Below are 26,399 nucleotides of genomic sequence, written 5' to 3' on the forward strand. Positions count from 1 at the left end.
AGTTTATTTTTGAATTTTTTGAAGAATAAAAGAGAAATATTTATCAGAAATATTTAAAAATGGAAAATTATCCAAAAACTTGACCTACTGTGGAGCAAACACAGCCACAGGCCAGTGACAAACGCATACACAGGCACAAAAGATTATTCTCTTTCTTTAGGTTATTTTTTGATTTTTTTGAAGAATAAAAGAGAGATATTTATCAGATATATTTAAAAATGGAAAATTAACCAAAAACTTGCCCTACTGTGGAGCAAACACAGCCACAGGCCAGGGACAAATGCACACACAGGCACACAAGATTATTCTCTTTTTTTAGGTTATTTTTTGAATTTTTTAAAGAATAAAAGAGAAATATTTATCAGAAATATTTAAAAATGGAAAATTATCCAAAAACTTGACCTGCTGTGGAGCAAACACAGCCACAGGCCAGGGAAAAACGCACACACAGGCACACAAGGTTCTTCTCTTTTTTTAGGTTATTTTTTGAATTTTTTGAAGGATAAAAGAGCAATATTTATCAGAAATATTTAAAAATGGAAAATTATCCAAAAACTTGACCTACTGTGGAGCAAACACAGCCACAGGCCAGGGACAAATGCAAACACAGGCACACAAGATTCTTCTCTTTTTTTAGTTTATTTTTGAATTTTTTGAAGAATAAAAGAGAAATATTTATCAGAAATATTTAAAAATGGAAAATTATCCAAAAACTTGACCTACTGTGGAGCAAACACAGCCACAGGCCAGGGACAAATGCACACACAGGCACACAAGATTCTTCTCTTTTTTAAGGTTATTTTTGAATTTTTTGAAGAATAAAAGAGCAATATTTATCAGAAATATTTAAAAATCGAAAATTAACCAAAAACTTGCCCTAACGTGGAGCAAACACAGCCACAGGCCAGGGACAAACGCATACACAGGCACAAAAGATTATTCTCTTTCTTTAGGTTATTTTTTGATTTTTTTGAAGAATAAAAGAGAGATATTTATCAGATATATTTAAAAATGGAAAATTAACCAAAAACTTGACCTACTGTGGAGCAAACACAGCCACAGGCCAGGGACAAATGCACACACAGGCACACAAGATTATTCTCTTTTTTTAGGTTATTTTTGAATTTTTTGAAGAATAAAAGAGCAATATTTATCAGAAATATTTAAAAATCGAAAATTAACCAAAAACTTGCCCTAACGTGGAGCAAACACAGCCACAGGCCAGGGACAAACGCATACACAGGCACAAAAGATTATTCTCTTTCTTTAGGTTATTTTTGAATTTTTTGAAGAATAAAAGAGCAATATTTATCAGAAATATTTAAAAATCGAAAATTAACCAAAAACTTGCCCTAACGTGGAGCAAACACAGCCACAGGGCAGGGACAAACGCACACACAGGCACAAAAGATTATTCTCTTTCTTTAGGTTATTTTTTGATTTTTTTGAAGAATAAAAGAGAGATATTTATCAGATATATTTAAAAATTGAAAATTAACCAAAAACTTGCCCTACTGTGGAGCAAACACAGCCACAGGCCAGGGACAAATGCACACACAGGCACACAAGATTATTCTCTTTTTTTAGGTTATTTTTTTAATTTTTTAAAGAATAAAAGAGAAATATTTATCAGAAATATTTAAAAATGGAAAATTATCCAAAAACTTGCCCTATTGTGGAGCAAACACAGCCACAGGCCAGGGACAAACGCACACACAGGCACACAAGATTCTTCTATTTTTTAAGGTTATTTTTTGATTCTTTTGAAGAATAAAAGAGAGATATTTATCAGATATATTTAAAAATGGAAAATTATCCAAAAACTTGCCCTATTGTGGAGCAAACACAGCCACAGGCCAGGGACAAATGCACACACAGGCACACAAGATTCTTCTCTTTTTTTAGGTTATTTTTGAATTTTTTGAAAAATAAAAGAGCAATATTTATCAGAAATATTTAAAAATGGAAAATTATCCAAAAACTTGACCTGCTGTGGAGCAAACACAGCCACAGGCCAGGGACAAACGCACACACAGGCACACGATATTCTTCTCTTTTTTTAGTTTATTTTTGAATTTTTTGAAGAAAAAAAGAGCAATATTTATCAGAAATATTTAAAAATGGAAAATTAACCAAAATCTAGCCCTACTGTGGAGCAAACACAGCCACAGGCCAGGGACAAATGCACACACAGGCACACAAGATTCTTCTCTTTTTTAGGTTATTTTTTGAATTTTTTGAAGGATAAAATAGAAATATTTATCAGAAATATTTAAAAATGGAAAATTATCCAAAAACTTGACCTACTGTGGAGCAAACACAGCCACAGGCCAGGGACAAATGCACACACAGGCACACAAGATTCTTCTCTTTTTTAAGGTTATTTTTGAATTTTTTGAAGGATAAAAGAGCGATCTTTATCAGAAATATTTAAAAATGGAAAATTATCCAAAAACTTGACCTACTGTGGAGCAAACACAGCCACAGGCCAGGGACAAATGCAAACACAGGCACACAAGATTCTTCTCTTTTTTTAGTTTATTTTTGAATTTTTTGAAGAATAAAAGAGAAATATTTATCAGAAATATTTAAAAATGGAAAATTAACCAAAAACTTGCCCTAACGTGGAGCAAACACAGCCACAGGCCAGGGACAAACGCACACACAGGCACAAAAGATTATTCTCTTTCTTTAGGTTATTTTTTGAATTCTTTGAAGAATAAAAGAGAAATATTTATCAGAAATATTTAAAAATGGAAAATTATCCAAAAACTTGACCTGCTGTGGAGCAAACACAGCCACAGGCCAGAGACAAACGCACACACAGGCACACAAGATTCTTCTATTTTTTAAGGTTATTTTTTGATTTTTTTGAAGAATAAAAGAGAGATATTTATCAGATATATTTAAAAATGGAAAATTAACCAAAAACTTGCCCTACTGTGGAGCAAACACGGCCACAGGCCAGGGACAAATGCACACACAGGCACACAAGATTCTTCTCTTTTTTTAGGTTATTTTTGAATTTTTTGAAAAATAAAAGAGCAATATTTATCAGAAATATTTAAAAATGGAAAATTATCCAAAAACTTGACCTGCTGTGGAGCAAACACGGCCACAGGCCAGGGACAAATGCACACACAGGCACACAAGATTCTTCTCTTTTTTTAGTTTATTTTTGAATTTTTTGAAGAATAAAAGAGCAATATTTATCAGAAATATTTAAAAATGGAAAATTAACCAAAATCTTGCCTTATTGTGGAGCAAACACGGCCACAGGCCAGGGACAAATGCACACACAGGCACACAAGATTCTTCTCTTTTTTTAGTTTATTTTTGAATTTTTTGAAGAATAAAAGAGAAATATTTATCAGAAATATTTAAAAATGGAAAATTATCCAAAAACTTGACCTACTGTGGAGCAAACACAGTCAGAGGCCAGGGACAAACGCACACACAGGCACACAAGATTCTTCTATTTTTCAGGTTATTTTTGAATTTTTTGAAAAATAAAAGAGAAATATTTATCAGAAATATTTAAAAATGGAAAATTATCCAAAAACTTGACCTACTGTGGAGCAAACACAGTCAGAGGCCAGGGACAAACGCACACACAGGCACACAAGATTCTTCTATTTTTTAGGTTATTTTTGAATTTTTTGAAAAATAAAAGAGAAATATTTATCAGAAATATTTAAAAATGGAAAATTATCCAAAAACTTGACCTACTGTGGAGCAAACACAGTCAGAGGCCAGGGACAAACGCACACACAGGCACACAAGATTCTTTTTTTAAGGTTATTTTTATAATTTTTTGAAGAATTAAAGAAAAATATTTATCAGAAAAAATGGAAAATTAACAAAAATCTTTCCCTGCCCTGTTGTAGGGTGAGAACAATGCAAAAATGAAAGCAAGATGCAAGCAATGAATCCCAAGAGCCAAGCCTCCCTCCCCGATCCTCCCGTCTTCTCCCTCGCCTTCAGAATGAGCAATGCGGCCACGCGGAGCCACTTTTAAAGGGCTGCCCGGCCAATCACAATCAGCCACGGTGCTTCTTGGGTGCTTGGGAGCGCCGGATTGGCTCCCAGGGCACCCAGCATCCTCCATCCCTACAACGTCATTTCCGAAACGGGCGGAAGCTCGTAAAAAGGATGGAGGATGCCGTTTCGTTATTGAAAAACCCTTCCGGGTTTGAAAATATATTTTGAAATCATTTTGTAATTGTTAAATATAACGAATATTTAACAAATTACAAAATTAATGAACGAAACCGCCCAGGCCTAATACACATACACTGACTATATAATGCAGTTTCAAACCATATATATATATATATATATATATATATATATATATATATAATGCATATATAATGCAGTTTCAAACCATATAGACCAGGCATGGGCAAACTTGGACCCTCCAGGTGTTTTAGACTTCAACTCCCACAATTCCTAACAGCCTCATGCCCTTTCCTTTCCCCCCTCAGCTGCTTAAGTTTGCCTGGTGTTAGACTCAAATAATGCAGTTTAATGGCATTGAACTCATCCAACAGGAAATGTATTTCTGTGTAACCTTTACTTTGGTTTATTGCAAAACTTTTGGTGCTTTTGCTTTGCACAAAGTTTAGTGAAAATAAATATAAATGTGCATCTATTTATCTCTTTGGGACAGGATGCATTTTGGCTGGTCTTTCCTTCGCTCCTGGCAGTTTTTGCAGCCAAAGATGGAGGATCTTAGAAGTGCAATGATTCCCAGCTTTTATCCCGTTGCATTTTGCAAAGCCTTGCGTTGATCTTTTATATCCATTTCACTTTTATTTATTTCTACAAAACTTTGGGAAACCTTTGGCACCAGCCTTTAAATAAGTCCATTTTCAAAGTGTTTTGGTGGATTAAAAGAGGCATTTTTTTTGGTGTTGGTATTGTGCCTATAAAAATGCCACCTTTTTGTATGCTTTAGGGTTTTTATTTTTATATACTAGCTTGGGTACCCGGTGTTGCCTGGGTTATTTGAAAAAGTCAATTTTTAATGCATAAGGTTGTGAGTGAACTACAACTCACATCATGCCAGGTAACTCCCGAAAAACTCCATCAGTACTTAAAGTTTGTTATATTGGTCAAGTTTGCTCTATCTGCATCATCAGCAGGGTTCAGTGTGCTCTCTGGCTGTAGGGGTAAACTACAACTCCCACTATGGTGACTCAGTCTCCTCAAATCCCTCCAGTAGGTTGAGTTAGTCATGGGTATTCTGTGTGTCAAGTGTGGTCCAGGTCCATTATCGGTGGAGGTCACAGTTTCTCTGGTTGTGGGTGAACTACAACTCCCAGAAACTAAGGTCAGTTCCCCTTCAGTAATCAAAATTTGATATATCAGATATGTGTGCCAAGTTTGGTCCATATCCATCGGTGTTTAACTTAACAATGCTCTCTGGATTAAGCGAACTACTATTTCCCCAGATCAAGGTGAATTTCCCTCAAAGGCCTCCACTATTTTTTGCTAGTCATGGGGGTTCCATGTGCCAAGTTTGGTCCAATTCCATCTTTGGTGGATGTCAGAGTGCCCATTGATTGCAGGTGAACTATACATCCCATTGCCTACCACTTCTATAAATCACGGTGAATATATGGGTTGCTTACCTGTAACCGTAGTTTCCTGAGTAGTCACCTGCGAAATAGCACTTATGGTAATCCTGCGCCAGCGCAGGCCCAGCTTTCGGAACCTTCTAGACTTCAAAAGAAACATTTTGCTCCCCAGTCCCGCCCCCCCTCCCCCCGAGTATATAAGGTCCGTGGGCGGGACCAACCGTCAATTCTCTTCCGCCGCACAGCAGCCAGAAGGAACGCGGCATGACACTCGAGGGGAGGAAGGGAGGGAGTGTGCTATTTCGCAGGTGACTACTCAGGAAACTACGGTTACAGGTAAGCAACCCATATTTTCCTGTCGTAGTCAACTGCGAAATCGCACTTATGGTAGACTAGCAAGCTACAGTCAGGATGGAGGGAGTCATGCCACTGCAGAAAAAAGTACATTCCTGCCAAAGCATACATCCCTCCTGGATTTCACGTCAAGATTGTAATGGGATACGAAGGTGCTAGGGGACGCCCACGTGGCCGCCCGACACACCTCCTCCAAGGGAACTCCTCTCAAAAAAGCCACTGAGGTGGCCATTGCCCTTGTTGAATGAGCATGCACCTGCTGCGGCAGTTCCTTGCCCGCTAAACGATAGCAAGTGCGAATGGTAGATACAATCCAAGCGGAAAACCGCTGTGACGTGACCGGCAAACCCTTTGTGTCCTTCCTATACTTTAGGAACAACCTAGGGGACTTCCTAAATTCCTTAGTCCTCTGTATGTAGAAGGCCAGTGCCCTTCTGACATCTAACAAGTGTAAATTCTTTTCCAGCGATGTTTCCGGATTCTGAAAGAATGCCGGAAGAATTATTTCCTGCGAGTTATGAAAACGAGTGGATACCTTGGGTAAGAACGCCAGGTCTGTCCGTAGGACCACCTTGTCCTTATGAAACTTCAAATACGGTTCATCCACTCTAAGAGCACACAATTCACTCGATCTCCTGGCCGAAGTAATAGCCACTAAAAAGGCTACCTTCCAAGTGAGTGACGCTAGGTCCGTTGATGCTAAGGGCTCAAATGGAGCCTTCGTCAGTGACGAGAGAACCAATTCCAGACTCCAAGAGGGAGTAACCGGAGCCGTTGGCGGTCTGACATTTGCTAACCCCTTCAGAAAGGCTTTGACCGACAGGTCAACGAAACAGGACGGAAGTCCCGCCTTCCTTCTGGCCCATGAAATGGCCGCCAAATAGCACTTTATCGAAGAGTTAGACATGCCCGCCTCTGAGAGGGACAGCAAAAAATCCAAAATCACTGAGACAGGTGCGGACTCTGGTTGCACCTCATTTGCTGCTGCAAATCTGCTAAATCGTGCCCACTTGTATGTGTACGAGCGTTTGGTAGATGGTCTGTGAGCCGCATCAATAATGGCTAGAACAGGCTCTGAAAAGGAAGCCTCACGGTTTACTCCGGTGGAAGAATCCGCCACGCGGTCAACCTCAGAGTTTGGACGTCCGGATAGAGAACCTGTCCCTGTTGGGAGGTTAGAAGGTCCGGCTTGTTCCTGAGTCTCACAAAGACTTTGCCTGACAATTGCAGGAGTGGTGCAAACCACGGTTGACGTGGCCACCATGGGGTCACTAGGATGCAGTGCGCGTTGTCCGATTGTATCTTTGCTACTACCCTCAGAAGAAGAGGGAATGGTGGAAACGCGTAGACTAGGGAACCCCCCCCCCCCAGTTCCTGAGGAATGCATCCCCTAGACAGTCCCCCTGCAAGGACGGCTGAGTCCTCGCGCAGAATGCTTTGCATTTCCTGTTCTCCGTGGACGCGAACAGGTCTATGGTCGGATAACCCCACACCTGGAAGATCTTTCCTAATTCTTCCAAATCCAGTGACCACTCGTGGTTCCCCATTGGGCTCCTGCTCAGAGAGTCCGCTAGGGAGTTTTGTTCCCCCGGGACATGAGAGGCCCATAGGAACGTTCCCCTCTGGATGCACCATTCCCAGATGCTGATCGTAAGTTGCAGGAGCTGGTGTGAGTGAGTGCCGCCCTGTTTGTTTAAGTAGTACATGACGGTTGTGTTGTCCGTCAGGATCTGTACTACTGTGCCTCTTACCATGCCTTCGAAGGACTTTAGAGCTTTTCCTACTGCCATGAGCTCTAGAACGTTTATGTGCAACGTGCTTTCGCTTGGGGACCACCTTCCCTGAGCAACAAGTCCTTGTGCATGGGCACCCCACCCCGACAGGGAGGAATCTGTTGTGATAGTTAGTGTAGGAGAGGGGGGCTGAAAGGGGAGTCCCATACAGACCCATTGGGGTTGCGTCCACCATCCCAAGGAGCACCGGACCTGTTCCGGAGGGGACAGCCTGATATTCTGGTTGTCTGTGAGGGGGTTGAAAACTGACCCAAACCATGCCTGCAGGGGACGCATCCGGAGCCTCGAGAACGGGATTACCGATGTGGTGGAGGCCATATGGCCCAGTAGGACCTGGACCTGCCTGGCCGAAACCGTGGAGGACTCCAGGAATCGGTTGATAAGCTCTCGAAGGTTGGAAACCCGATCGCCAGGTAGGTAAGCTCTCTGCGTGTGAGAGTCCAGCAAGGCTCCAATAAATTGGATCTGACGGGACGGCGTCAGGGACGACTTCTCCACGTTGACAATCAACCCCAAAGACTGCAAAAGACAGAGAATGACAGAGATATGGTGACGCAGTTGGTTGTGTGATTGGGACACAATCAGCCAATCATCTATGTAGGGGTACACTATAATGCCCTGAGTGCGTAGATGCGCCACTACCACTGCTATGCACTTGGTGAAAACCCGCAGGGCCGTACTCAATCCGAACGGGAGTACATTGTAATGAAATGCCTGCGAGCCCACCATAAATGTCAAAAACCTTCTGTGGTGTGGTGCTATTGAAAAATGGAAGTATGCGTCCCTAAGGTCGATGGTGGCGAACCACACATCTTTTCTTAACAGGGGTAAGATCGAAGCCAAAGTGACCATACGAAATTTCTTTGGAATGATGCATTTATTCAAATTCCTTAGATCCATAATAGCCCGAAAACCTCCTCCGCGCTTTTCAACTACAAAATAACTGGAGAAAAAACAATGCGGGAACATAGACGGCGCAACAGGTGAAATGGCCCCTTTTTGTAGGAGCGTATTTATCTCTTGCAGGAGTGCCGGAGACGGTTGCGTGCTCGTAACCCTGCCCGTTCCCGGGGTCTCATTGAATTCAATGGTGTATCCACGTCTAACAATAGCTAACACCCAACTATCAGTAGTGATACTTTCCCAACAATTATAAAACATAGCCAGTCTATCTCCAAACACTGGGGGAGAGTCAGCTAGAGCACTCGGGGAATGAGCATTAACAACCGGGGCAATTTGGACCTCAACGGGTTCAACATTCAAGCTTGCGGAGGAATTGGTTAAAGGGCTCTCAATGATAGGGTCCTTGTCATCAAAGGCGCTTCCGCGAGGCACCCTGCTTAGGTTTGTTTTGGTAGGGTTGGAATCGTGGTTTGGAATTACAGGAGGATCTCCTATTTCCCTGATATCTGGGTGATGACGAATTCCTTCCCCTGAAGGGCCCTGAGTAAGAGTTATTAAAATTCTTACGGAAATTACCCGCAGGAGGTTGCCACCTTGTGCGTTGTTGGTTGTAGGGCTGCCAGGTGTAACCGAATTTATTAGCAGCCTGGCGTACTTCCTGCTTCTCCTTTAGTGTTCCGTCCGTTTCCGGATTGAACAAGCCTTCCTCGTGTAGAGGCAGGTCCTCGGCTAAGGCCTTCCCTTCCTCAGATAAGTTAGCAGCCCTAAGCCAGGCGTGCCTTCTGATTGAGGTGGCCGTAGCAAACAGATGGCCCGCAGTTTCGGCCAGGTGTTTGGCAAAATCCTTTTGGATTTTTGACAAAATCAACGCCTCCGTGTGGAGAGCCTTAGGGTAACGTTGTTCCTCTTGGGGCAGCTTGTCGAGGTATGGGAGCATTTTATTCCAGAGAAAGCTCTGGTACCCGCTCATATAAGTCGCGTAGTGCGACATCCTTGTTAGTAGACCGGCTGTAACATGAGCTTTCTTTCCCATGGAATCAACTTTCCTGCCCTCCTTGTCTGGGGGAGCAGAAAGGATTCCCTTTGGGCGCTTCGACTTAACCACCTCGGCTACCACCGTATTCGGTTTGGGAGGATTTGTCACCCATTTCGCTTTGGCCAGGTCGATTTTGTACATGTTGTCCACCCTCTTGGGGACAGCTGGTACTGCGGCCGGCGGTACGTCTAGTATCTTAGCTAATTTCAGCAGGTAGGGGAGCATGGGTAGGGCTGTTGAGGTGACCACATTTTGCTCCTCACTAGGAAACATAGGGTCCTCGACATGCTCCGGGGCTTTAGGGGACGGAATGTCGAGGGCTTTAATCATTCTGTCTACCAGACATGCAAATTTGTTAAAGTCAGGTGGTAAGGGACCCGGTTCAGAGGCGCTGGGAACCACCGCTTGGTCAGGAGTCTCTGAATCGGAGTTTGATTCCTCCGGTTCAGTGGTCCTCTGCTCCACATGTGGGGCAGGGTCCTCAAGATCTCCTATAGGAGTCATTGCAGGTTGACCAGAGGTCATTGGCACAGGTGTGGAGCCCCCATTAGCATTTTCAACACCATCAGGAGGATCAATATACAGAGATTGAATCACACTGACAGATCGATCATTACAAACATTTTGTCCAGCACAAAGTTCTTGACCAGCCCTGGGGGCGCCCTCTGGGCGAGAAACAGTTTCTTGTGGTCTGGCAGTCAGTGCTGTTGTTGGTGGTGGCATTAGGGCTGGGGCAGGGAAAACAGTTGTTGATGTGCCCAAGCCCCTTTGTGCAATGCCAGGGATGGCCTCCATGTGCTGCATGGGCGCAAAAGGAGGCGTATGCTGGAACAACATTTGGCCCGATGGAGCCATTTGCCAGAAGCCCGGGTATGGATAAGGGCCTGGTGTGAACTGGGGCCTCAAAGATGCGGAGGAGCAGGATCTACGAGCCCGGCGGTTCCTCCTGGTCGACCTGGAGGCGGGGGAGGAAGAGGAGGACGAGGAGGACGAAGATGACGATGATGTCCTCCTGGATCGGCCCCTCGATCCCCGTCGGTATCGACGGCTGGAAGCTCTGCTTTGTCTGGATGCAGATCTGCTTCGCCTGGAGGGAGATCTAGACCTCCGAGGTCTACGGTGTCGCTCCTCCCTCCTTGGCGAGGCCAGCAAAGGGGTCGGGTTCGGGAGGGGCAAGAGGACTCCTCTCGGGCTCGGCGAGATCGAGGGGCCTGCGATCCCGAGCGGTCTGCCCCATTCCTCGATGCCGGCGACAGCTCCTTCTTGCGCGTCCGCGCCTCCTCCTTCCCCGGCAGCCGCTCCTCCCATTCCGGGCGGGGCCGGATCTGTGGGGGCCGGGCTAGCCGAGGCGCCCACACCCGCCCCTCTCACTGGAGCCACGGTCTCGGGAGCCTCTCGGTTGGCTGGAGGAGGAGAAGGGAGGCTCGGGCTCGAGGACGCTGGGATGGCTTCAGCCGGCGCCGGGGACACTCGAGCTTGCGCGTTCTTCGCGCTCAGGTCCCGGGGCGGAGCCAGCCTTCCCGGCGGGAAGAGGAGGCTTGCCGTAGGTTGCGCCTGCACGGGGCGCTGCCGGCCCTCCGGTGGAGCTTTTCCCTCCTTCTTAGAGGCGCTGCGGCCCTGGGGCTCCACGCGACCATCTTGCGCCTTCTCTTTAGGCTTTTTGGCCTTCTTCTTAGGAGCAGCCTCGGAAGGTAAGGAGGATGCCTCAGGCCCTTGCGGAGGCCTCGCGGGCGGAGGGGGAAGCAGGGCCCGTTCGTATAAGGCCGCTTTAAGACGCGTCTCACGGTTCTTCCGCGTCTGTGGAGTAAAGGCCACACAGATGGCACAGGTTTGGGAGAGGTGGATTTCTCCCAAGCAGGCAAGGCATAACTCATGCCCATCCGTGTCTGGTAACACTTGGGGCACTTGGTGCACTTCTTGAAAGAAGTAGTCGCCATTCCAATAGTTACCCGTGCCAGTTTAGCCAGAGAATAGTCGTTCAGTCCAAATTCGGGGAGCCAGATAACAGAATCGTCGAAAATCAGTCCAAGTCAGAAATATCAAAATTATCACAAGGTTCACTAAGCTGATGCCTATTTCTCGGCGGAAAAAAGAGAATTGACGGTTGGTCCCGCCCATGGACCTTATATACTCGGGGGGAGGGGGGGCGGGACTGGGGAGCAAAATGTTTCTTTTGAAGTCTAGAAGGTTCCGAAAGCTGGGCCTGCGCTGGCGCAGGAATACCATAAGTGCGATTTCGCAGTTGACTACGACAGGAAATCTCCTCTTACCTCTCTAGTATGTTCAGTTGCTGATCAATTCCTCTGTTTTCTATGTGCCATAGAACATAATAGGAAAGGGTTAAGGGAAAGGCAGTGGGCTGGAGTCATGCAAATTCCACACGAATGGAGAGAGTCAGAACCCTGGGATGCCTGTGGTGGAGGAAACACATACAATCTAGGATGAAATTGTCCCCGTATAAAACCTTCACTTGCGTGGAAGGCAATATGGTGTTCATGGAGGACCTTGGCAGGGCTCTTGGACATGTTCACAGCACTCACTGTAACCTGCAATGTCATTGGAGGGAGTGCCATTGAGGAATTCAGGAATTCTGAGAGTTGAAGTCCAAAACATCTGGAGGGCCAAGGTTTGCCCATGCCTAGTATGACAGCACACCGGGAAGATTAAGGAGAAAACTAAATGTGTCTGGCTATTTTCCCAGTGACCATCGGTATGCCCTATAAGTACTTTAATACACCAAAATAAAACTCTACAGACGAGACTACCATTAACTAATTAAGTTTACTAAACAATCAAAATGAATCAAACAAGGTATACAGAGGTGCAGTTTGATTATGATGGTATAACTCTGAGGTAAAAAAACAACTATAATTTCTATGAGGTAAATATAACTATAAACTATGTATGTATAACTATAAACTAGGGATGTATGACTATAGACTATGGCATGTATAACTTTACTATGAGGCATGTATTAGTGATGAACTCTGGGGCATGTATATGTACTATCTATAAGGCAAATATGTGCTAAGGATGGCCTGTTCAAATTGCTAGGCCAGACCAGACACTGTCTGGCTAACTAACTTGAAGCTATGACCAAAAAAGAAGGCCATAAGAAGTTCTTTCACCAGCCCATTCTGGCTCTCCAATGGGCTGCACCAACCGAGCTCGGCCTCTAGGGGGAACCTAAGCTTCTCCCCTAAACTTAGCAAAATGGAACAGTACAAACAGGCAACAAAGCAAACAAGGAAATAAATACTAGGCCGAGACTTCACACCTAGTCTAGAACATGATGGGAGTTGTAGCGTCCATCGCTTGACTTCTGTTTGTACTGCTTTGGCCTTTGGAGATGCTATAACAGAAAGGGCTTTGGGGGCATCTATCCCCCTTTTTAGCCATATTTTTTATTTGGGGGGTCCCTTTGGCAGGGGTTTGCTCCTTGCTGAGAGAGTTGTCTTATTGGCACCTCCCTTTTAATTCCTCCCTTTTTAATTGTCTTAAAGCTCTCTCCAAGCTTCTTAAACCTCTCCAGAGCTGCTTAGGCCATGATAGTTCTGGCCCAGTGATTACTTCTTACTTGGTTTGGATGCAAAGCTTCTCTAAAATACATACTTATACATATGCATATACATAGTACATATATTAAAGAAGAGATTTAAGGAGCTATTGAGTGCATCTGCACTGTAGAATTAATGCAGTTTTGACCTCACCTTGAGTCAGTGCGATAGAATTAGGGGAGCTGTAATTTTGTCGCTAGCCTTCTCTAAAATACATACATATTCAATCTTTCATTCATATATATATATAAAGTTAAAGTGGTGTTGAACTGCTTTAATTTTGATAATAATATAGCATTTCTCATAGGACTGTTGTGTATCTCCTGAACATCAAGAATGATCTAAATCCAGCTGGATTGCAAGTCCCATAATTTTATGTATTTATCATGTCAGAAGTGAATTGAGGGTACAGTTGTAATGTAACAAAAATGTAAACAAAGTTTAAAACTTAGCATGATACTAAATGTTGGCAACAAGAATGATTGACAACTGGAAAATAGAGGGAGAAACCGTGGAGGCCGTGACAGACTTTGTATTTCTAGGTGCAAAGATTACTGCAGATGCAGACTGTGGCCAGGAAATCAGAAGACGCTTACTTCTTGGGAAGAGAGCAATGTCCAATCTCGATAAAATAGTGAAGAGTAGAGACATCAGACTGGCAACAAAGATCCGCCTAGTCAAAGTCATGGTATTCCCTGTAGTCACCTACGGATGTGAGAGCTGGACCTTAGGGAAGGCTGAGCGAAGGAAGATCGATGCTTTTGAGCTGTGGTGCTGGAGGAAAGTGCTGAGAGTGCCTTGGACTGCGAGAAGATCCAACCACTCCATCCTCCAGGAAATAAAGCCCGACTGCTCACTGGAGGGAAAGATACTAGAGACAAAGTTGAAGTACTTTGGCCACATCATGAGGAGACAGGAAAGCCTAGAGAAAACAATTATGCTGGGGAAAGTGGAAGGCAAAAGGAAGAGGGGCCGACCAAGGGCAAGATGGATGGATGGCATCCTTGAAGTGACTGGACTGACCTTGAGGGAGCTGGGGGTGGTAACGGCTGACAGGGAGCTCTGGCGTGGGCTGGTCCATGAGGTCACGAAGAGTCGGAGACGACTGAACGAATGAACAACAACAACAAATGTCCTTTGATCAAAAGCTGGCCACTTGGAGTACCTCTGGTGTCACTGTAAGAAGGTCCTCTGTTGTGCATGTGGCAAAGCATTGTAGTAAGCGGTCTGTGGTTTGCTCTTCTCCACACTTGCCTGTTGTGGACTCCACTTTGTAGCCCTATTTCTTAAGGTTGCCTCTGCATCTCGTGGTGCCGGGGCGCAGTCTGTTCAGCACTTTCCAAGTCGCCCAATCTTCTGTGTGCCGAGAAGGGAGTTTCTCATCTGGTATCAGCCACGGATAGCCTGCCACTTTTGAATTCTCGCTTGCAAGTGTCTCTGTAGATCTTAGAAAGCTGTTTTTTGATTTAAGATATTGACGTACTGGCTAAAATTCGAACAGAGGATGGGCTGGAGATGTCACTACCTTGGTCCTTGGCTGCTACTTCCCAAAGGATGTCAGGTGGTGCAATACCAGCTAAACAATATAATTTTTCCAGTGGTATAGGGCATAGACATCCTGTGATAATGCAGCATGTTTTATTAAGAGCCAAATGCACTATTTTAACGTGGTGAGATGGTTCCACGCTGGGCATGCATATTCAGCAGCAAAGTAGCAAAGCACAAGAGCAGATGTCTTCACCATGTCTCGTTGTGATCTCCAGTTGTGCCAGTCATCTTTTGTATGATATTATTTCAAATGCCCACTTTTTGCTTGATAGCCAAACAGTGCTTCTTGTACGTCAGAGCACGGTCCAGAGTGACTCCCAGATATTTTGGTGTACTGTAATACTCCAGTGAATTCCTTCCCAGGCAATCCTCAGAGCTCGAGATGCTTGTCTGCGCTTAAGGTGAAAAGGATTTCACCTAATCCATTTTAGATGGATTAGGAATCAGCTGGTTTTTCCTGTAATAGGCAGTAAGAGCACCTAAAGCTTTGGAGAGCTTCTGTTCAACCATTTCAAAACTCCCTGCTTGAGCGGTGATGGCACGATCGTCAGCATAGATGAAACTCTCTGTCTCTCCTGGCAGTAACTGGTCATTTGTGTAAATGTTAAACATTGATGGAGCAAGCACGCTCCCCTGGGGCTGGGCATTCTTATGTTTTTGCCATCTGCTTCTTTGGCCCTGGAACTCAACAAAAAAGCTCCTGTTTTATAGCAGATTTCCTATGAAGCAGGTGAGGTGGTAATCCTTTGTGATATTATTCATTTTTCTAGGAGGAGGCGATGATTTACAGTGTCATAAGCTGCTGACAGGTCTTTGAAGCCATCTCTTGTAATCTGTTGCCTTTAAAACCATCTTCTATGAGAAATTTCCATAACGACTTCTAACAACCACCACCACCACAACAACAACAATAATATAAGCTTGGAGTCTCTGTTGGCACAGTGGGTTAAACCACTGAGCTGCTGAACTTGCTGAACGAAAGGTCAGCGGTTCAAATCCGGGAAGCGGGGTAAGCTCTTGCTGTTAGCCCCAGCTTCTGCCAACCTAGCAGTTCGAAAACATGCAAAAATGTGAGTAGATCAATAGGTACTGCTCCAGTGAGAAGGCAACAGTGCTCCATGCAGTCATGCTGGCTGCATGACCTTGGAGTTGTCTACAGACAACGCCGGCTCTTCAGCTTAGAAACTTAGATGAGCACCACTCTCCAGAGTCAGACACGATTAGACTTAATGCCAGGGAAACCTTTACCTTTAACTAACCTTTCCCATAGGACTGTTGTGTGTCTCCTGAACAACAAGAATGGTTTAAATGAAGTTAGATTGCAATTCCCATCATGGCTAATAATAATAACAATAACAACCATTGAAAAAATCACGCTCTCAACTGCAAAAGGCCACCTTACTTGGATCTGCGCGCATCATTCGAAAATACATCACACAGTCCTAGACGCTTGGGAAGTGTTCAACTTGCGATTTTGTGATACAAAATCTAGCATATATATCCCGTTTGCTGTGACATATTGTGATGATGATGATAATAATAATAATACAACTTTTCCCATAGGACTGTTGTGAATCTCCTAAACAACATGAATGGATTGCAATTTCCATAATGACATAATAATAATCTATATAAATAAAAATGTAATGTTTGTGGGATTAATATAACTCAAAAACCACTGGACGAATTGACACCAAATTTGGACACAAGACACCTATCAGGCCAACGAGTGACCATCACTCATAAAAACACTGAAAAACATAGTGGAAGAGACTTTAAAAGCCAAAAAATAAAATATATATTACAACGCATGCGCAAAACCACATATATACACAAATATGTGCACAGACTGGGCCACAGCAATGTGTCAGGGGACGGCTAGTATATAAATAAAAATGTAATGTTCGTTTGTGGGATTAACAGAACTCAAAAACCACTGGATGAATTGACCCCAAATTTGGCAGCAAAACACATACTAATCCAATCTATGTCTTTCAAACAAAAAAACTTTTTAAAATGAAGGGGAAATAACGTAAAACTCCCCAAAAAGAAAAATACCTTACAGCAAACATACACACACACACACACACACACACACACACACACAAGCACACACAAAACACATATACACAGATTGGGCCATAGCAATGTGTGGCAGGGGACGGCTAGTAGTAGTAGTAGTAGTAATAATAATAATAATAATAATAATAATAATATAACCTTTCTCAAAGGACTGTTGTGTATCTCCCAAACAACAAGAATTGATTAAATGCAGCGATTGCTGGATTACAGTTCCCATCATGGCAAGCATTGGGGAATGATGGGGGTTGTAGTCCAGCATATTTGCAGGACAAGGTTTTTGGATGCATTCCCTCCACCCCCATAAAATCTGCAGCAGAGATAAACTCCACCTGCTGTGGACTTCTATTTGTGGATGGTTGAATCCGTGGGCGCACAATCCGTTGGATAGAGAGGGCCGAGGGCATTTCCGCCATGCAGAAGCCAGAGCTGCCCATTGCAATCTGAATGGTGCAGCTGTTGTTTTGATGCCTGTGAAAAGCAAACGTGGGAAGAAGCCAGTGCGGCGATCGGACATCCCTTCTGAGAGAACAATGGCGGAGTCAAGAACAGTTATTCTTGGCTCTGGCATCTCTCTTTCTGTGTCCCGAATAAAACCCGATGGGAAAATAAATCTCAAAGAGTGGCTCTCCCAGGTCTCTAGATCCCCTACCAATGCTTCTTGGGCAACAGGTAGAATAGAATATTATAGAATATAGAGGTGGAAGGTATCCCTAAAGGCCATCTAGTCCAACACCTGCCATAAGGAAGACACAGTCAAAACCCTCCTGACAGATGCCCATCCAGACTCATAGGCATCAGCAGGTTCATGGAAGGGACCTCCAAAGGCCATCTAGCCTAAAAAAAATCCTCCCAACAGATGTCCAAACAGGTTCATGGAAAGGATCCCCAAAGAACATCCAATTCAGACCCTTTCAGCCAGGCACAGTCAAAACCCTCCTGACAAATGGCCTGCCAGCCACATAGGCATCAACAGATTCATGGAGAAAAGGGGCTATAAAATCATAGGATCCTATAAAATCATAGGAGTAGGAAGAGACCCAGAGGCTATCTAGTTCAACCTCCTTCTGGAAAGTAGGAAAAGCACTATCAAAACCTTTCTGACAGATGGCTGTACAGCCTCATAGACATTAGTTGTTGACTGGAGAAATTGGGCTATAGAATGAAAGAGTTGGAAAGAACCCTCAGAAGTTTTCAAATCCAATCCCATTCTGCCAAGTAGGAAAAGCACAATCAAAACTCTCCTGACAGATGGCCACCCAGTCCCTGCTTAAAATCATGCAAAGGGGCCTCCACCAGACTCTAAGACAAAATTCCTGTTTGAAGAGCTCTTCTTACAGCCAGGAAATCCTTCCTTATGTTTGGTTTTTAAGCAGAATCTGGATGGCCATCTGTCGGGAGGGATTGGATAGTGCCTTCCTGCAAAGCAGAATGGGATTGAGGTCTTTTCACTGATTGTAGTTCAAGCTTCATTTTGCATAGGGTTTGTTGGGGGGGGGGGGGGCAAGCTGCACAAAAACAACAATGTTCTTGCTCTCTTCCCGGTGCAAAAAAACCCTTGCCATTTCTTTTCCAAGGGGTTTGTTTGCAATGTGAATGTTCCTTCTCCATGACTCAATCCCTTGCCTTTCCTCAGAGGCGGCTCTCAGTGAGTCTGCATTTCCAGGCCGCTGTTTCCAAACCTGTCAGGTCTCCTTTTCCTCTCCGAATCTTGAAAGAAGGCAGCAGCCGCCGGGCTTCAATTAATGCCATCCTCCCCTTTTTCCATCAGGATTATCAGCTCTCATTTTTGTGGAATCTAGGGAAGCCTCAAGTAAGGCATGGACAAACGGGCCCTTCAGGTGTTTTGGACTTCAACTCCCACAATTCCTAACAGCCAGTAGAACTTTGTGCGAACTACCGTTTTGTAGTTAATATAATAATGTAATATATTATTGTTTATAATAAATAAATAAATAAATAATGCCCCACTTCCCTCCCTCAAATGAGATTCAACCTTATTTTTCTATATATGTGCGTGTGTGTGTCTATGCCAGGCATGGGCAGACTTGGGTCCTCCTTTGTTTCATGTATAAAGGGAAATATTTTTCATTTTGCACCAATTGCAAAAAGATTCTTGCCTTAGTTCTTGCAGCTGAGACTTTTCAAAAATCCCAAAGGGATGCATCATTTCTCCCATTTGACCAAAAATTGCTTTTTTCAAACTGGACGCAGTCATTTCTCCATTGCCCCATTCCAAGTTCCTGCTGGGAAAACCTGGCTGGGAAAACAGGGGCATCATTGTGCATTTATTTGTCAATTTTGGAAGCAGGAAACGGCTAGGCCTGGTGCCATTGGCAATGCCAGCTTATGATGGAGTTGTCTCCCAATATTATACCAATTGCAAAGGGTGGGCTTTTTGGCTCAAAGTGCAGTGTTTATTCAGAGGAGGGCTGCCTTTGCCTTCCTCTGAGGCTGAGAGAGTGTGACTTGCACAAGGTCACGCCTGCAAGAAGTGGTAATACATTATTATTATTATTATTATTATTATTATTATTATTATATTATTACACTAGCTTGGGTACCCGGAATTGCCACAGTTATCTGAAAAAGTCAGGTTTTTACTTTGCATAAGGTTGTGAATTAACAATGACATCATGCCAGGTTTCACCCTGAAAAACTCCATCAGTACTTAAAGATTGTTATGTTGGACAAGTTTGCACTAGATGCATCATCGGTGGGGTTCAGTGTGCGCTCTGGCTGTAGAGTAAACTACAACTCACACTATGGAGAGTCAGTCCCCTCAAATCCAGTAGTTTGAGTTAGTTACGGGGGTTCTGTGTGCCAAGTTTGGTCCAGGTCCATCATTGGAGGAGGTCACAATTTTTCTGGTTGTGGGTGAACTACAAGTCACAGAAAGGAAGGTCAGTTCCCCCCAACCTCTCCAGTAATCAAATTTCAGCATATCAGGTATATGTGCCAAGTTTGGTCCAGATCCACCGGTGTTTGGGTTCACAGTGCTCTCTGGGTGTAGGTGAACTTCAACTCCCCCAAATCAAGGTGAATTTTCCCCCAAAGACCTCCAGTATTTTTTGCTGGTCATGAGGGTTCTGTGTGCCAAATTAGTTTCAGGTCCATCTTTGGTGGAGTTCAGCGTGCTCATTGATTACAGGTGAACTATAAATCCCAGTACTTACAACTCCAAAATGCCCAGCCCAATGCTCCTTAAAACCCACCAATATTCAAATTTGGACATATTGGGTATGCATGCCAGGTTTGGTTCAGGTCCATCATTGTTTGGATTCACAGTGCACTCTGGATGTAGATGAACTACAACTCCTATAAATCCCTCCAAAGACCTCAAGTATTTTTTGTTGGTCATGGAGGTTTTATGTGTCAAGTTAGTTCCAGGTTCATCATTGGTGGAGTTCAGTTCTTAAATTGCAGATGAATTATATATTCCAGTACCTACGACTCCTATAAATCATGGTGAATTCTCCCCAATGAACCTCTCTAGTATGTTCAGTTGCTGTTTGATGTGTGCCATAGAAAATAATAGGAAAGGGTTAAGCATCCTTAAGCAGTGGGCGGGGATCATGCAAATTCCACACCAGTGGAGAGAGTAAGAAACACTGTAGAGTAAGAAACACTGGGTTGTTTGTGGAGGAAAAACAGAAAATCTAGGATGAAATTCTCCCATATGAAAGCCTTCACTTGGGTGGTTGTCAGTGTTGTGTTTATGGAGGACATTGGCAGGACTCTTGGACCTGTTCATGGTGTTCACTATAACCTGCAATATCATTGGAAGAAGAGCTTTTGATGTCTCTTGAGTAGTGGGAGCTATAGCTGTTTGTGGAGGCAGGAGCTTGACTGTGTGAGTGGACATCCCAGCCACACACACACATATATTTTCACTTTTATTATGTGTATAGATGGATAAATATATACATACATAGATTAGACGGATGAGGAGGAGGAGGATGATTATTATTATTATGGTGGGTTGGTGATGGAATTATTCTTATACTATTAAGAGAGAAGAATTATGTTAAGGAATCTCTAAGTCCTCCAAGGTATTATTATTATTATTATTATTATTACTATTAATAGTGAAGAATTCTCTAAAAAAAATCTAGGTGCTCCAAGGTATGATGATGATGGTGGTTATTATGGAATTATTATTACAATTAGGTTGCTGTGAGTTTTCTGGGCTATATGGTCATGTTCCAGAAGCATTCTCTCCTGACGTTTCACCTGCATCTTTGGCAGGCATCCTTAGAAATTGTGAGGTCTGTTGGAACTAGGCAAGTGGGGTTTATATATCTGTGGAATGTCCAGGGTGGAGAAAGAACTTTTGTCTGTTGGAGGAAGTTGTAAATGCTGCAGAAGTTGAGAAAAGAACTGAACTAGGGGACCTATTGTACTATTATTAGGGAAGAATTCCCTAAAGGAACCTCTAGATCAGTGTTTCTCAACGATCCTAATACCGGGACCCTTTAATGGAGTTCCTCATGTTGTGGTGACCCCCAACCATAAAATTATTTTTGTTGCTACTTTCTTTTGCTACTGTTATGAATCATAATGTAAATATCTGATATGCAGGATGTATTTTTATTCGCTGGACCAAATTTGGCACAAATACCCGATATGCCCAAATTTGAATAATGGTGGGGTTGGGGGGGGGGGGGATTGATTTGGTCATTTGGGAGTTGTAGTTACTGGGATTTGCAGTTCACCTACAATCAAAGAGGATTCCGAACTCCACAAACGATGGAATTGAACCAACCTTGGTACACAAAGAACTCTCATGACCAACAGAAAGTACTGGAAAAGTATTTGGAGTTGTAGTTCACCTACATCCAGAGAGCACTGTGGACTCAGACAAGGCTGGATGTGGACCAAACTTGGCACAAATCCTCAATATGCCCAAATGTGAACACTGGTAGAGTTTGGGGAAAATAGACTTTGACATTTGGGAGTTGTAGTTGCTGGGATTTATAATTCACCTAACAATCAAAGTGTAGGGGCAACAAAACCAAAATATTTCCCAAAAGGCAGAAACCCCCTTTCCAATAGGGAGGGCAAGGATGGACACCACGAAAGTTGAATCCTTTAAACTGCAAAAAACTAAATAACGACAGACAAGCATACAGAGCTGCAATCAAAGGGTTTGTCGCAACCCCCAATGGGGCTGCAGAGCATTTATACTAAATGAAATATACATTTTCATTGGTTCCCAGAGACAAATCATTTCATTGGTCTAAGCTAGCTATGTAGTTGTTCATTAGTTTTTTATGATTTTGATTGACATTATAGCACACGTGGGATCCTAACAATGGCACAACTATAACATAACTATAGTCCATTGTTCTCTGACCATGACTGTATCTTATCTGTTAGTCTGTTGCAAACATGGCTTCAGAGCGACTGGGAAACTTGGGGGTTTTAACTAGCCAACAGCTAGCTGGTTTTGTCCAGATATGTTGTTATCCTTGAATAGTAACTTCTTCTTTGGAGCACTGATTTCTCAAACAATCAGCATTTTCTGTGAACATAGGCCTACTGCAGAAATAGGCCAATATGGCAGTAAATCATGACATATGGGCATTGGGGAAATATCTGAAAATTCCCTTTTTAAAACCACATCTCCTCCATTCCCTCCTTTTCTTTTTGCTGAGATGAACTCTTTTCAGCGAAGCAAATCAAGCAGGCTTTACAAAAGCAAAGCAAAGAAGCAGTTAATCTTATTGCTGCACAATGACCCCCTATTTTTGACCAATCATTTGTGTCCACTTGGGATGTTTCTTTCACCCTATGGATGTATATTCTGTTGTCATCCTAACTGGGTTGACATCCAAGAGTTCTATCTGTTCAGTCTTTTTAGGGAACAAGGCTGAGGGCAGCGTAACTCTACAAACAGATGTTATCAAAGTGAAGCAACACAGAAATATCAACAGCATCATGATAATTGCAATTTCAGACATTACTAAATCTTTTAACCATTGCAAGTCAAGCACCCATGATGTGAGCCACCCCTGCCAATCTGAGTCTTCAGTGTATGTGAAACTGATTGTGTTGACTATTTGGTGTATCTTGGAAACATTCTCATTTTGTAACAAAATGCATAGACCTCCTTCTCTGAACAGGTGGTCTACTGCCAATCTGTGCTGCATTTGGGTGTCTTATTTGGAGGGATTCCAATCCTTTTATTGTGTAGTTTGCCAGTTTCTCTAGTTGCGCAGAAATGCGCCAGTTAGTGCTATCCCAAACTATGGAAACAAGATTGCACCAATTCTTTGTGATTCTGTCAAGTATGTTGTATTGTCAGTGCTGTGTCACTGTGTGCTCCTTAAACTCTGGCCCATCCATATTGTTTTGTCTCATGCCCCAAGTGGCTGTTGTATATCAAAGAATCTCAGTCTCTCAGGAATCTGGGATTTCAGTTGTACATGTGCTATTCCAGACTGGGGCAGTATCTTCCCTTCCTGCCCAACTTCTGCAAATACAATAGTGTCCTGGCCAATCTTGCCAGCGTCTTTGTGTGCATGTTGCAATGCAATGCAGAATCGTCTGCACATGTCAAAGTTTGTTTGGTTGTATATGTCTGTGTCCTGTATATCTGACAGGAATACAGTGGTGTCGTATCTAGGGTATTGTCCCAATTGGACATGGGGCATGGTAAGATGTCTTTGTAAGTGATGTTTGGGCTGAGATAAGTGGTGCACAAAGGTGTACAAAGGGGCAAGAGGGGGTGAAGACCTCCCCTTCTTCAAAATGAATTAGCTGGGGTCATCTGTATGATTAGTCTCTGGCATACAAAAGCAATCTGAGTCAAACTGGGGGTTTTCCCCTTCATGATTGAAGAAATGAGTCTATTAAATTCCAAGTAAAATGAAGAAAGTCTCTACGTCCAAAAAGTCTCTGTATCCAGCAAAGTCTCTAGTCTCTAAAGTCAGTCTCTGTGTAAAGAAAGTCTGTATCCAGGAAAGTCTGTAAAATAAAATCTTCATATCTCACAAGTCTTTAGCTCGTCCTACCCAGTTGGTGGTGGTTTGGGTGGGCTTGGTTCCTGTGTTTTGGACTCCCATTAGGCCTTCCAGGCTGGCAGTGGTGCCTTTCGGATATCCAATTTAGGAACAGGGTCTCATCCAATTTTAGGAATGGGGTCCCATACAGGAGTTCAGGAGCTGAAAGAGATAAGCAGAAAGATAGTGAGAGGAAAGGGGGAGGGGGATACTGATTACCCATCTGTTGAAGTCTTTTTGGCCAGTTCTGTCGTCAGCTCCGTCAACATCTGTCAATATCCGCCATGGGCAGGCCTCTACGATCTCTCACTCCGAAGTCCTCTCAGCCAATCTCCATCCTTTTTAAATAATTCTCCACAGTTTTTACCACGATTCATCTCAGGGTTCCTCTCCACGATTTATCTCATAGTTCCTCCATCCATCTGCTGTAAGCAATCCTTTAGCAATGTATACTAACACTCTCGGTTGCCCATTCCATCTGTGATCTGCTTTTCCAACTTAATCAAAACTGTAAACTGTACAATGTCTCTTGAGCTGTTTACTGGCAATGTCTCTCAAATCTGGCAAAAATCTCGGGGGCCTTTTGCTAGGCATTGTCTCTTAAATCTGGCAAAATCCAGGGCAAGCTGCCCTATCTACCTGTTCTAATGTCCCGTTCCAGAATTACCTCTTTCAATAACTCTGTAGAGGAATTTGGGCCAAAGTAGCAAAATTTGTAGAGGTACTTTTCCCTATGTTTGAAGAAAAGCTGTGAAGTTAGTCACCTTGGTCTAAGAACTATAACTCATGTCCAAGGTTATTGTATCCACATATCCACATAAAAAAAATCAATTCTGCTGTCAAAATCAATTATAAGTTTTCTTTTGAACTAAATATCAAACCAAAAAAAAAAAAAAGCCAATGTAAAGAGTTCTGTCCATCAACCAGTGTCTCAATCTATCTATAGGCAAGCTGCGGCTTGACTTTTAAAAAGGCAAGTTTTTCTCAACTTAAAACATGTTCTTCTCTGCTGTCGCCATGTTGCAGTTTTCACTTATTTCTAACATAAAAGCACTATAGTCATTCCATTGCCATCCGAAGAAAAAGCCATCCTCCAACGACAACAGAGGATAGGGAAGGAGGAGTTGGATTCTCCTTCAAAAGAAAATGCATTTATAAATTCCACAACCTCTATTAAGCTGTTGTTCTGGGACAAAATCAGACTCTCTAACCAAAAACTTTCTGGCACAAAGCAATTTTAAGCACAAATCCTGTGCCTCTTTCCAAGAAACGTTGCTGGGAAACAAAATAAAACTTTAAACTTGAAGATTTTTTTTGTCGTGTCAGGAACGACTTGAGAAACTGCAAGTCGCTTCTGGTGTGAGAGAATTGGCAGTCTGCAAGGTCATTGCCCAGGGGACACCCAGATGATTTGATGTTTTTATCATCCTTGTGGGAGGCTTCTATCATGTTCCTGCATGAGGAACTGGAGCTGATAGAGGGAGCTCATCCGCCTCTCCCCGGACACGAACATGCAACCTGTCGGTCTTCAGTCCTGCTGGTACAGGGGTTTAACCCACTGTGCCACCGGGGCACATGAGGATACCTGCCATAGATGCAGGCAAAACATCAGGAAAGAATGCTTCTGGAACATGGCCATTCAGCCTGAAAAACTTATAACAACCCAAACTTTAAACTTTGTCCACACACAGATGTAACTTTCCCCTTTTGGCACAAGCCTTAAAATGTCCCAACCTGGAAGGAGTTAATGTCCAACAGCAGTTCATAGAGGAAGGGAGGGCAAAATGAAGCATTTTCCCCTTTGAAACAGAAAGCTACAAGGAGCTCTGGTAAGCATTCATAAATTTGAACACAAAAAAATCCAAAACGGTATTAGATACTTTTAAAATGTACCATTTGTAACCATTTTTCTCTCTTCTGCCAGAGAATGGCAAGAGAACACCACGTTCTTTTCCAGTTATCTCTCTTCTGGCTCTGTAAAGCGGGAGCCCTCCACATAGCATCCATTTTAAAACAGCTCTTAAAAAAACATTTTAAAACTCCGGCACATGATTTCACCCTCTCATGACAAGCAGTAGCTTCAAACATAAGAACTATCTCCATGTTCCTGAGTAAAAACAAAGCTAGAACTTCAGTTTTTAAAATGCACTCTTAAAACACAGTCAATCCATTTCATTTGATCTCATCCTGGCTGGTATCAATCTAAGTTCTTATCTCTATAACACACTACTTTTATTCTGGGCATTATAAAACATCAGTTTCTAACAGTTCTTAAATAGCCTGCTTTTAAACCTTTTAACACAGACAATGAGTTTCTATCAGTCTTCAAATTTTCATTTTGATGTACCTGGCCTCTTTCCCTGTGCTTGAAAAACTCTTTTGGTCAGTCACGACCCTTGACACAAAAACCCTTGACATCAGGTTTTTGGTTTTTTCTCTCCTTCACACAGTTCCTGGCACCCAGGACCACATTTATACAAGTGGTCAATTTTTCATGTTTTCAAAAGATACATATTCATAATGCAAGACTCATTTTTTCCCAT

General features: G+C 43.2%; 1 protein-coding gene and 1 long non-coding RNA gene across 4 annotated transcripts in view; one reads left to right on the forward strand and one right to left on the reverse strand.

Annotated features, from left to right (window-relative positions):
• Window positions 1-26,399, forward strand: part of LOC137094705 (caskin-1-like) — a 223,643-nt gene that overhangs the window by 83,608 nt on the left and 113,636 nt on the right. The window lies entirely within an intron of this gene.
• Window positions 21,988-26,399, reverse strand: part of LOC137095710 (uncharacterized) — a 40,033-nt gene continuing 35,621 nt past the window's right edge. The window contains exon 3 of one of the 2 annotated variants that reach the window (XR_010908884.1): window positions 21,988-25,441. This is a non-coding gene — a long non-coding RNA (uncharacterized lncRNA). The remainder of the gene's footprint in view (window positions 25,442-26,399) is intronic. The other variant, XR_010908883.1, reaches the window with a different exon arrangement.

The sequence above is a fragment of the Anolis sagrei genome, chromosome Y, assembly GCF_037176765.1.
Source record: "Anolis sagrei isolate rAnoSag1 chromosome Y, rAnoSag1.mat, whole genome shotgun sequence".
NCBI lineage: Eukaryota > Metazoa > Chordata > Lepidosauria > Squamata > Dactyloidae > Anolis > Anolis sagrei.